This window comes from Schistocerca gregaria, chromosome 5 (genome assembly GCF_023897955.1).
Source record: "Schistocerca gregaria isolate iqSchGreg1 chromosome 5, iqSchGreg1.2, whole genome shotgun sequence".
NCBI classification, from domain to species: domain Eukaryota; kingdom Metazoa; phylum Arthropoda; class Insecta; order Orthoptera; family Acrididae; genus Schistocerca; species Schistocerca gregaria.
Window position 1 is genome coordinate 215,053,226 of NC_064924.1, and position 12,408 is coordinate 215,065,633.

General features: G+C 38.2%; 1 long non-coding RNA gene across 2 annotated transcripts in view; it reads left to right on the forward strand.

Moving 5' to 3' along the window:
* The window catches only part of LOC126272577 (uncharacterized), a 372,861-nt gene extending 362,362 nt beyond the window's left edge, over positions 1-10,499 (forward strand). For both annotated transcript variants that reach the window (XR_007549242.1, XR_007549243.1), the window contains exon 3: positions 10,243-10,499. This is a non-coding gene — a long non-coding RNA (uncharacterized LOC126272577). The remainder of the gene's footprint in view (positions 1-10,242) is intronic.
* Positions 10,500-12,408: the final 1,909 nt, after the last annotated feature.

The following is a 12,408-nucleotide window of genomic DNA, read 5'->3' on the forward strand; positions in this document are numbered from 1 at the left end:
GTAAGGTGGGTAGAACGTCAAATGGGCCGACTTGGAGGTGGGGAGGCATTGCAGGACATTTTAATTTCCAGTGTCTATACTTCTACAAATAAATTCATAAAACTTTGTCAGCATTACCAGGAAGAATTCAGGATTCACACTCATTGCAGTGGAAGTTCGAAAACATAACAAAATAATTTTTTATGTGCGTCATTTCATCATTTTTCACTTACTAATGGCGGCATTTGTTGCTATAGGTACACATTTCTTCATAAGTAAGAGAGATTATTCGATGAATTTTGCACAGCATAGATACCATACTAACAGGTGTATAAAGCTCTACAATTTATTTAATTTATGAAAAAACGAATTAACTGTTCTATTTTAAACTTCATGTTTAGAAAGAATACAAATTTTATAGTTAATTACCTCAATTTTTACCACAGTTTTTAATGTATTTGGAAAATTCTATAGTTTCATACACTTTTAAGTATGGTTTGTATGCTGTGCAAGATTCATCGAAGAATCTCTCTTACTTATGAAGAAATGTGTACCTATAGCAACAAATGCTGACATTAGTAAGTGAAATAAATGATGAAATTTCACACGTAAAAAAAATTACTTCGTTATGTTTTAGTACTTCCACTGCTATGAGTGTAAATTTTGAAACCTTCCTGGTCATGCTGACAAAGTTTTATGAATTTATTTGTAAAAATATAGACAGTAGAAATTGAAATGTCCTGTGGTACCTCTCCTGCTCCATGTCAGCCCATTTGACGTCCTAAATGCTTTAAAATAGCTATCTTCCAATTTTGTGATTTAATCAACACAATTGGCAGCAAAGTACTGGACGTTATTCTGTAAGCACTCCACTTTCAACTCTTTTTAAGTACGAGACCTTGCAGCAAATGAAGCGATCGCTATGATCAAACCCATGGCCAGAATTCTTTGAGATCGTCCCCATTAATCCTCCTGCATCAATCCCCTTGGTAAATTTGCCTTGGAGTAACGACCCTCGGCAATTTCCTTCAGATATGGGCAGGAGAGATTATGTATTTTTCACAGACTGATTCTAGACAAGCTGCACTTTGCACTATGCTTTCAACTCATGCATGCATGATTTTTATTAGTAGTGGTTAATTTATACTAATTATAGCACTGAAGTTATGATACTTATAGTACACACGTCGCAGTTTTCAAAGCTCGATATATAATTGCTGTTGTCCATCTGTAACCTATGTAAAGACATTAACCCCCTCCCACCCTCACCCAAAGATATGATGGGAACAGTATAGGGAAGCATTTTATTTAAAGCAAATTAAGAAATTGGAGATGGTGGAGACTTACACATAACTGTCCATAGTGGAATGGGCCCAATGCACAGACATCACACCAAGAAAGTCTGTGTGCCAGAAGTTGCTGCCTTGCCACAGATAAAAGAAAGGCAACACATTCATATATACCTCAGAGGTGCCGCTCTATATGAAGCAAATGAGATCACTAATGCTAGTAGGTTTCATCTTGTTGGAGCAGCCATCAGAGATACAATATGCAAGCAATCGAAAAATTTTTGTATTTCATGTCTCACTAAATACAGGAATATTTCCAGTAATGACATGGTGTTGTGAACATATATTGCTTGAAGGATGCAGTATATGTAGCAGTGGACAGACTAAGTCAATGGTGAACCCTTTGTAGCCCTTGTGTAGCTTTATGATGATACTGTAACGTGTGCATTCAGATGTATAGTTCATGATGATGATGATTTGAGATGGGTATGTGTGCAAGCACATGCATCAAGAGTTCAAGGCCAGATGGTATGCCTATGCCAATAGATTTGAATGTAATAGGAGTGAAATTCAATCCATATAAAAAATAATTATTTGCAAACGTCTGTCACATGGTGAATGGGTTGATGTGGAATGAAAAACAATGGCTATGTTTTGAAGTGCAGTGTGTATGATTACAGTTGTCACTATGTAACAGTACTATGTGTTTTTATAATTTATGAAATTAAAATATTGTAAGAAATTGACATTTTGAAGAGTTGTAAAAATGTGTTCTATTCTTTTACTTGAGTTATTATTATTACCATTATTATGTTTCCCAAGGAACAGATATGACTTAATGGAGCTTAATACCATACTCTTTAGTCAGGAAGATGTAATTGTGGCTTTTTTGTTTTATAAGACGACTATCTAATCTTAACTCTTTACACAGTCCAACTGCAGCTAGGAAAGCTTTGTATATACTCTGAAGCTGTAAGATTTATGTAACATTGAATGATAATAATAACAATAATAATGTTTAAGTAACTGACTTTACCCTTTTGTAGACAAATGTAGCTCAATTACGCAATTCTGTGTGTCCATTTTCATGTTAGGCTTCAGACCCCACCCTCACCCCCTCCCCAGTCCTGTAATGCATGGATCTACTTTTGAATCCTACCTCAGACTTAGCATGGTTGGATTCACTTTTCGACGCTAACCCTTGCCTACTGCAAATGAATCCACCTTTGTAGACTACCCAGGGTTTAAGGAAGAGGATTCATCCTGAAAAATATACCAGGCATAATACTGGTGTATCCACTTCTGAGCCATAGCACAAACACGCCCAGAACCGTGGGTATCCCACCCTTAGACCCAAACATAAAAATAGTGTAATTAAGTTTACAATAGGAGACGGTCCAGCTGCTAAATAACTCTTGTAGCTTTATAAGTCATCTACGCAGCTTTACCAGCCATTGTAATGCTCTATTCTGTGTCATTAACATAAGAGAAAATACAAATGGATGTCATCATTGTTAGGTGATCATGGAGTGATTTTTTTGTGAGAATCAGTAGGCATATAGCTGTATTTAAGATCTCTAAAGTCAGCAATCCATGGGTATGTGTGTCTTTTAGCGTATATAAGGGTTATCATTGTGTGTTGATGGATGTTTTCTTTCTGGATTGTCATTTTGAAGGAAGAAATGACCTTGCGGACACTTTGTAGAATCTTTCTAGTCTGCTAGAGGGATTCAAACCTCTGTTGCATGCAACAGGCATAATCTAACCTTTTACATTTACACATAGAATACATATATGGAAAATACGGAAACTATGGAAAAATGTTAAAATGCAGATACGAAATGAGAATACAGGATATTTTGTATTTATGCAGAGGGAGTAATCGAATATCCGCCATAAGCACTGGATATATTGGAGATGAATGACACTACACACACCCACCCACACACACACACACACACACACACACACACACACACACACACACACACACTTAGAAATAATAGGCATTATGTAGAAAGAGGAACTGGAATTTGTGGTTTGACTTTTAATGTAATTTCTAGATAGATATGGAAGAGGGATGACACTACATTCTATCAGGGAAGGGCTGGTAACCATTCAGAGGAAAGTATAAAAGGTTCTATAGAATACATAATGATCGTAACACTACCAATCTGCTAATTTTCCCTGTCAGTTGTCCAATTTTTCGGCATATCTCACCAAATTGCCAGGTTTATTGCCTTTCCTACCAATTTCAAATTTTTCCTATCGGTTTACCAATTTTACAGCTTATCTACCCATTTTGAACCAATTATTCCGACCAATTTACCAATTTTACGACATGCTGCACAAATTTCCTGCCAATTCTACGGCATATTCTTCCAATTCGCCAATATTACGACCTAAAGTGCCAATTTTCCGATTTAGTACCACAAAAAATCGTATGGAATTCATAATGAACGCAGCACTTCCTAGGAAGAAAACTGGTAAACGTTAAGGAATTATGATTTTAGTGCTAAAACCGTAGACTTGACAGACAGTACCAGGGTTTGTTGACATGCATGATATCTCACAGATTTAAAAAGATGCAATGTTATTCCATGATTTTACTGTCAAAACGTTAAACTGTCAGACAGTACCACTCTTTGCCAATGGGGCACTGTTCTATAGTGTTAAAAATTTATTTGGTCCCCAAAGAGTACTGCTAGTAAGACATTTAAGCCTGTATTGCACGGTTCTGTATACACAGGCTATCATGATTGGTAGAATTCAGCTAGGGAAGGGGGGACTGCATGTTTATAAACCCACCAGTTCACCTGATTGTTAGTATGATGGTGCTGTTCACAAGAATGTTTTACTTGGCTGACTGTGGTTCACAGTATGTAAATGACGATATTTCATCAGATTTTGAGTTGAGGTAGTATTTGAGATAGAAAATGTTCTGCACCATGTGAAGGTTCGGGACAGTCTAATAGAGTTCAAGCACTGGTGCAAAAGACTATTGCACTTTGGGAGCCAATTAAGCGAGTACAAGTCAGAGGAAATCAATTTGATGTTTTCTCCAGCAACAGCGACGTCAACACTAGCAACAGCTTCATCATCTTCAGCTGCAGCAGAAATAGCCGTCTGAGTACCTAAATAGCAAGCGTGTTGGCTGGCACAGCATTTAAATTATTGGATTCGGTGATTATGCATATTGCTTGTTGGAAAACAAAAGTGACACAAATCTCCAGGAGTTGTATGATGTGCAGGGTATTTAGCGGAGGTCCCATTGCTGCCTTAGTCCCCCCCCCCCTTTTTTTTTAAAGTACCTAAAAGATATTTTTTTCAATTTGGTCCCTAAAGTACACCGTTTTTGAAATTTTTCTCAATGAAGCTTAAGAGGCATCTTTCATGCTGCAGCTGGCTGAAACCCTTGTCTCAGCATTTTGGTTTCTTTTCAGCTCCTGCATGTACAGTAAGTTTCCTGTCGAAGGGAGTGCAGGGAGTGATGGCAGGAAATTGACGGTCGCGGAGACACAGTTCTATGCAGTGACAGCAACTCTTGCCTGCGCGACTTCCTCTTCTTTTTATGGTAGAAATGACGCATGGAAGTATTTCCATGTATTGGTTGTAGCTCCAATGAGACGACTTGAGACTCCTACCGCCGAATATCCATTGGAGGCAAGGCATGCGGATAGCCGCTAAGAAATGTGTTACTGATTTCAGCTGCGATCGGAAACATTGAACTACTGTGTTCGGCGGCATTACTACATCATTCATGGCCACTGTACGTTTCAGTTGCGCCACACTGTATTTCGTAGCTGCGGTAAACCATTACCTGAGAAAAATAATTGCAGCACTTAGGAAAGCTGTCGGGAAGGTAGATTGTTAGCTATGGCTGTGAAATACTACGACAGTACACTCGGAAGAATTAATAAGTATAGTAACTACTTTCGGATTAGCGTTGTGTCTCATGATGCTTTATTAATGATTAGGCGTAAATATGAGCTTTGCATATGTCGTGTTATGCAAGTACTCTTAAGGTCACTGTTGTAATGCCAGGAAAATAATTGGAAATAAAGTTATCAAACAATTTTAACTTGCTCACAGTCAATGTTGAACACTGTAGATTTCAAAACATATTTTTTTGCGAGAGTTCTTACACTGCTAGCAAACCCTTAAGAGCAGGGATTGTTCAGCGTTTTTTCGCAGCCAATAACCATATCGAACATGGAAGCGATAAGATACCTCACGATATGTCGCAAGTCTTGGACTAAATTGACAGCACTTGCACTCAACAATGTTATACTCGAGTGGGGTAGTGCTGTGACGGCAAACCGCAGTTCTCAAGTTGGTGTTCGCGAGATTTCGTAAACACATTAACAACAAATTTTAATCTTCATTTATTTGTAGAATCACCACTGATTATACAGTTAATGTAATTGAATTTAAGTTGAAAAATCGAAAATGTTCAAGTGTGTGTGAAATATTATGGGACTTAACTGTTAAGGTCATCAGGCTCTAAGCTTACACACTACTTAACCTAAATTATCCTAAGGACAAACGCACACACCCATGCCCGAGGGACGACTCGAACCTCCGCCGGGACCAGCCGCATAGTGACAAACCAAATGATAAATTTTAACTACATAAAGTTGGCGAAATTTGGGCTGCTCTCACTCCAATGAAAGCTTCTTTGGACGTAATAATAGTGTACTACAATTACGTTGTGTAGTAATAGTCAAATGTTGGTTGCAGATAGTATAATCAAAACGATACGATATGCATTTTCGTGAGAAAAAAAAAGATCGGCAGAATTTCAGACAATTACGTTGTGTAGTATTAGTCAAATGTTGGTTGCAGGTAATATCAACAAAACGATACGGCATGCATTTTCGTGAAAAAAAATCGGTTGAATTTCGGAAGATGGCTGAGAGCCAGTCTGTGAGTCTACATTTACAATTTTCGTGAGTACTCTACGGTCACCTAAGATTTAGTGACCCCTGTCGCCCTTATTACGTTGGGGAAAACTCTGTGTACTGCATGTACATAACTGAAGTATTTGACATTTTTATTTAATTTCTGGCTCATTCTTACAGGTAAGCTCCAAATTAGAGGTTGAGTGTTGTTATAATCCCATTTTACCAAACCTCGCATCATTCGTGTGAGATTTGTACCACAGCATGTTAAAGTTACGAAATTTATGTTGTTAGTGGTGACGACATGCCCGGCACCAATTTACTGCAGGATATACGGGCGATTACTTCGCTCGTAGATATAGGACATAAAAGTCATAAAGTCATAAAGTCGTCTCGATATTTTACTTAAACTGAGCCAAAAAATCAATTCTGAATACTATACATTCAACGCACTTTTTTTTTGAGACAATCTTTAGACAACAGTAAACAAGGACCAACTTTTCCCGAAACAAAAATATGCGCAGAAATACACAAATCACGATGGATAATTTAAAACACATTGTAGTAGAACAGTTTGCTCACTTTCACGTGATTCCGTATTCGGCACTTTCTGTATTTTACACTTGTTTCTATCGGTCCACCTGAAAAATGTAAAACTGAAATTTTACTGTATGTCCTTACAATTAATTAATTAATCATGTGTTGTGTATTTAATTACACTTTTTCCACAGATAAGTGTGCAGTAAATCGTTGTGTTTGTGCTGAAGTTCAGAGAGGACAGACATGGGGATATGGAAGGTAAAATAAGCTTGCTTCAACTGTCCTGATTTTATGGGTATTTAATTGTATCATGGGCAAAGAAATGTTCAAAAATATCATTGTTCTAATCGGGGTGTCAGAATTATTTTAGTGTTGACCGTGGATTCTCAAGAATTTACCACCATTTTGAAACGAAAGCTCATAAGAAGAATTGTAAGACAAAACTGCACCCCTCTAACTAAGGTTAGAAAAAATTGATTCTACATGTTGTGTAAGAGAAGTCGATTCAAGTGATGAGGGCCAGACAGCTTCCTCTACAGAGGTATCTTCTGGACATCGACCATAAACTGTACCACATGGCCAGATGGAACTTGCATTTTCATGTAACAAAGGAAAAATGATGAGTTTGGTATTCATGTGGACTGTAAAATCAGTATTGCATAATTACTCACTGAGTAACTACAGTTATATGCAGAGATTTTCAGGGAGATGTTTGGAAATTTTGTGCCTGACGATTTTGCTTTGTCTCCTTAGAAATTATGTGTTTAATTGCTGAAACTCTGGACCCTAGTGTGGAAGCAAAGTGCAGATTATGGAAGAAGTTCAGCGTATACACTGTGCCATGACGAGACCACAAATGAAGCCAGCAAAAAAGAAAAGCAAATTGCAATATGGTGCTGGTCACCAACTAAAGAACTTGTTGGAAATCATCTTCAGATTTATTTCTTGGGTCATCGTAAGGCAAAAGATCTGCATAAAAATCTTGTTTCCACAGGAAAGAAAGCAAATCTTCCTTTAAGTAATTTGCTTGTGATTAGTTGTGACGGTCCAAATGTGAATGTCGTTGTAATAAAATTAATGAATGAAAGGGTCCTAGAAGCTCACAGCATATCTTTGATTGATGCTAGTACGTGGTTTCTGCATAATATTCATAATTGATTCTTTCATGTCTTTGTAAATTTCAAATCTGATCTTTAAAGCTTATTATTGCAATATTTCACTATTTTCATGACTGGTCTGCAAGATGGAAGGATTTTCAGCTGCTGGCCGGGATGGAGGTGGGTTCTGGGCGCCACAGTCTGGAACTGCGCGACCGCTACGGTCGCAGGTTCGAATCCTGCCTCTGGCATGTATGTGTGTGATGTCCTCTGGTTAGTTAGGTTTAAGTAGTTCTAAGTTCTAGGGGACTGATGGCCTTAGAACTTAAGTCCCATAGTGCTCAGAGCCCTTTGAACCATTTTGATTTTCAGCATTGCCAGGAGAAATCTGGATCATCTAAGCATCGTTGGCTAACTGTAAGCCCAGAAACCCAAAGGAGCTTGTACCAATGGTGAGCTGTCCATAGATATTTCCTCACAGTTTTACGTGCTAAATCTACTTCAATCTGAGAGAAGTCGAAAGAAATAATCAATCTTATAAAGCAACCTCATATTAAAGTGTAACTTATATTTGTTTCTTAAAGTGCCAACATCTTCTCATTCTACTTGCTGTCCTTTCGGAAAGGACCTTTTATCCACCTTTTGTATGAACATCCAAGGGAACTTCTAATGAAGGTGGAGTGGGGTTTGCTAGTCTGACATTGTCTGTAATTTCTCCGTTGTGGAAGAAAACTTTTTACGTGTGAATAATATTTTTTGCTGTGAATTATGCATCAAGGACCTGAATAATGCGAGAGAGAAAGCTGCTGCCTCTTTTCGTACAGGCATGAAATGCCATTGTGTTGAAAGTTCCAAGTAGTTATCAGAAAGTCTCAAACTGAATGAAGCACACAGCACGATAGAGTGTCGTTTTATGCAACTTCTTTGAAGGTTGGAGAGCTTAGAAGCTTTTCCTCTGATGCGAAAATTGGAGCTTTAGATAATGTTTTACCTTTCGATGTGGATGCAGCTACACTGTTGAGAGTGAAAACTCTTGAAATTTGAATCAGAAGTTCCCGACGGTGCTCATACAATTGATAAATAGTGGTCCTATATTTTTAATTTAAGATCTGCTTCAGACCTTTTAAAATATCCCACTGTCATGAAAGTTGTAACAGGGACACTTTCTTTGTCTGGTGGTAGTGTTGACATAGAAATAGGGTTTTCTTTTTTGAGACATGTTTTAACAGATGATAGTGGTTTAAATTCATGGTAGAATAATTCATCTGTCATGAAATTGTACAATCGTCAGGCACGCTTGCTTCGCATTATAAACTTCAGATGTTGGCAAGAAATGTGTACCCAAGTTACAAAAGAAGAAAAAAAATTGATCAAGAAAAATTGTTGAAGGAAACTGACAAAAGACGAGCATTGGAAAAACGCACATAAAAGTTGAAGATTCAAACTGTTACCGGTCTGAATGAATTTTCAAAAATTTTAATGCAGAAAAATGAGGAAAAGGAGTTACGAGGAAAATCTGCTGGTCAGGGGCTCGAAGAAGCCACCCAGTGCATTGTAGAAAGAATTAAACATAAGGATTATGGAGAAAACATTGTAGCCCAAGGTAAGCCATCTGGAGGTGAAAGAATTAGAAGGAGAGAAACTAAAAAGTCTGATCCAGTGCCTACTATTGCAGAAGACATTAAACAAGAAACAAGTAAAATATCATACCACTTTAAGGAAAAGTAATCTGCGTCTTTTTAATTGCCAAAATCTCTGGTATTTGGATACTGTGGAGATTTTAACACTACTGAAATTTGTTTTATAATTTGAGTTTTTATTTGATTTGTAATTTCAATATTACAATAAGTAAAAGGACGATAAAAATAAAATAAAATTGTAAACGAAACGAAAGTGGTACCCCTTAAGTGATTATTTAAAAAAGTTATTTTCTAATATTATACTAAAGTTTTGTTGTGTATGTATTCTCCCACTGCATCCTGGCTGAAGGTAACAACTGTGATCGTGATTTGCAATTAAAAAAAGCTTTGATTGCACTTTATTTATAAACTGCCAACTTGTTTCACCTTTTTGATCATCTTCAGAACAATAGGTATGCTTCTGCTGATATGGATCAATCAAACTATGAAGTCAAAATATCCAAGACCTAAGACTAAGCACAAAAGACTGAACTTTGTATCTATATTATTGTGATGATGCCTCAAACAGGAAAAACACATTAGCAGTAAAGAAATGACGTACAGTCATGACTGTTGTTTATTTGCAAATTTTTGTTGTGTTTTATTTTTTAAATAATATTTCATCTGGATCAATTGGTCGGATTCTTCGTTAAAAAGAAATTTGTTGATGCCTCGTATTTTGTTTCCCTGTTGATCTCTTAAAAGTCCATTAGGCCATTTTTTAAAGTTGATCGCTTAAATCCTTATTTGTTTTCAGGTTTCTACTACGAACATTGTAATGTGGTATATTTTGCTGCTGATCAAATATATCGAGAAAGAGAAGAAGTGTTCGGTGACATTGTGAGGACTATAATGAAGTACCACCTGTAAGTGGATCCCAAGTCTGCAAATTTCATAGCTGTCCACAAACAAGATTAAATATTTGCTAAATGCAATGCGTATAAAAAAACAATTGACAGATATTGTCAAATGACAAATGGTTTTGCTGGAAGGAAAATGAACAAGTATTAAAAGTCTCTGCACATGAAACAAATGTAATAAATTATTGTTGTTTAAAAGTTACAAGGCATATTTAATTTCCTCCACTAAAGAACACGCTTTTAAAGTGTGATTTATAACAATGGAAGGAATTGTTCGAGTACTGGCACTGTGATCTAGAACTACAGCTATAGCTCGAGTGTTCTACAGGAATATTAGTAGAGAGAGAGAAACATATGACATCAATGAGGTAGAGGGAAACCGTGTGCACACCATGGGAATAGTAATGTAAGCAGTCTCTCTTTACCACATTTCTTTCATCTTATTCTAAATTTTCTGGCAGTACTGTGACTATGGCAATACACACTGTTCATATGACGCTTCGGATGTGGTAAAGATTTAAGAGTAGGTAGTCACATTATAAAACACAAACTTACCCTGACTAAAGCGTGTGCTATAAAGCTCCGTTAAGTCAAATCTATTCCCATGGAAACACAATAATAATAATAATAATATGCATTAAGGAGTTAAGCAGACAGGGTGAATAAAAACGCCACACTTGGCAGTCGAAATGCAATTCCTCATCCAAATTCAAGACAGAAGTGTATGCAACAAAACCTAGTCTCACGAATAGGACATATAGAAATGTGCTTTTACAAACGAGGCTCTGGCAACGCTGTAACTGTATTCAGTGTGGCCAAGAACAGGTAGCATGACATCTACGAAAAAATGGTAGGCTACACTAGATTACACATTATGCTACGGACAATAATTTAATTCTGTACGTTTGATGCCCAGGCCTATCCTCACAGAGACGGCAGGAACACGTACGAGCAATGTTCACTTGAGAGAATATGTTCAAAGCGACAACCTTGCCTTAGCAAATGCTTCGACACTCTCTGGATCATGTTCTGCTGGATCCTACACAACACACTTGCGTCCTGCCGGCCGTTGTGGCCGAGCGGTTCTAGTCGCTTCAGTCTGGAACCGCGTGACCGCTGCAGTCGCCGGTTCGAATCCTGCCTCGGGCATCAATGAGTGTGATGTCCTTAGGTTAGTTAGGTTTAGGTAGTTATAAGTTCTAGGGGACTGATGACCACAGATGTTAAGTTCCATAGTGCTCACAGCCATTTGAACCATTTTTTGAACTTGCGTCCACCATTGCAGAAGCAGCACGCACGCAAGCTACTGGGTCGCGTACATCCATGGGCGGAGTACTATAAGGCTCAGGGATAAACATGTTCCTTTAAGTGCCCCCACAAATAAAAATCTCGTGGACTAAGACCCAGGGAACGTGGAGGTCAGAAATTGGGCCTCTACGACCATCCTATTTCCCTGGAAGTGCTTCATTTATGTAGTTACGCACAATAATTGCAAAGTGAGGCGGTGCACCATCATACTGAAACCGTAGCTGTCGCCGAAGACCAAGTGTAAAGTTTTGTAATGCGCCAGGCAAAGTTTTGTGTAGAAATGTACGATATAGGAACGCACTCTGTGGTGTCACCGCCAGACACCACACTTGCTAGTTGGTAGCCTTTAAATCGGCCGCGGTCCGGTAGTATACGTCGGACCCGTGTGTCGCCACTATCAGTGATTGCAGACAGAGCGCCGCCACACGGCAGGTCTAGAGAGACTTCCTAGCACTCGCCCCAGTTGTACAGCCGACATTGCTAGCGATGGTTCACTGAGTAAATACGCTCTCATTTGCCGAGACGATAGTTAGCATAGCCTTCAGCTACGTTATTTGCTACTACCTAGCAATGCGCCATTATCAGTGACAATTGATATAGTGAACTATGTGCCGTCCAAACCGACGTTCATCATTAATGGATTAAAGTTAAGTATTCCACCAGCTACGCCCGTTTTTCTAAATTCTAATTTCCTTGTCCTGTTCCAGACCTCACGCCAGCCTGCGTGAGCTAAATCGCGTGCCTTTCGGCCTCCT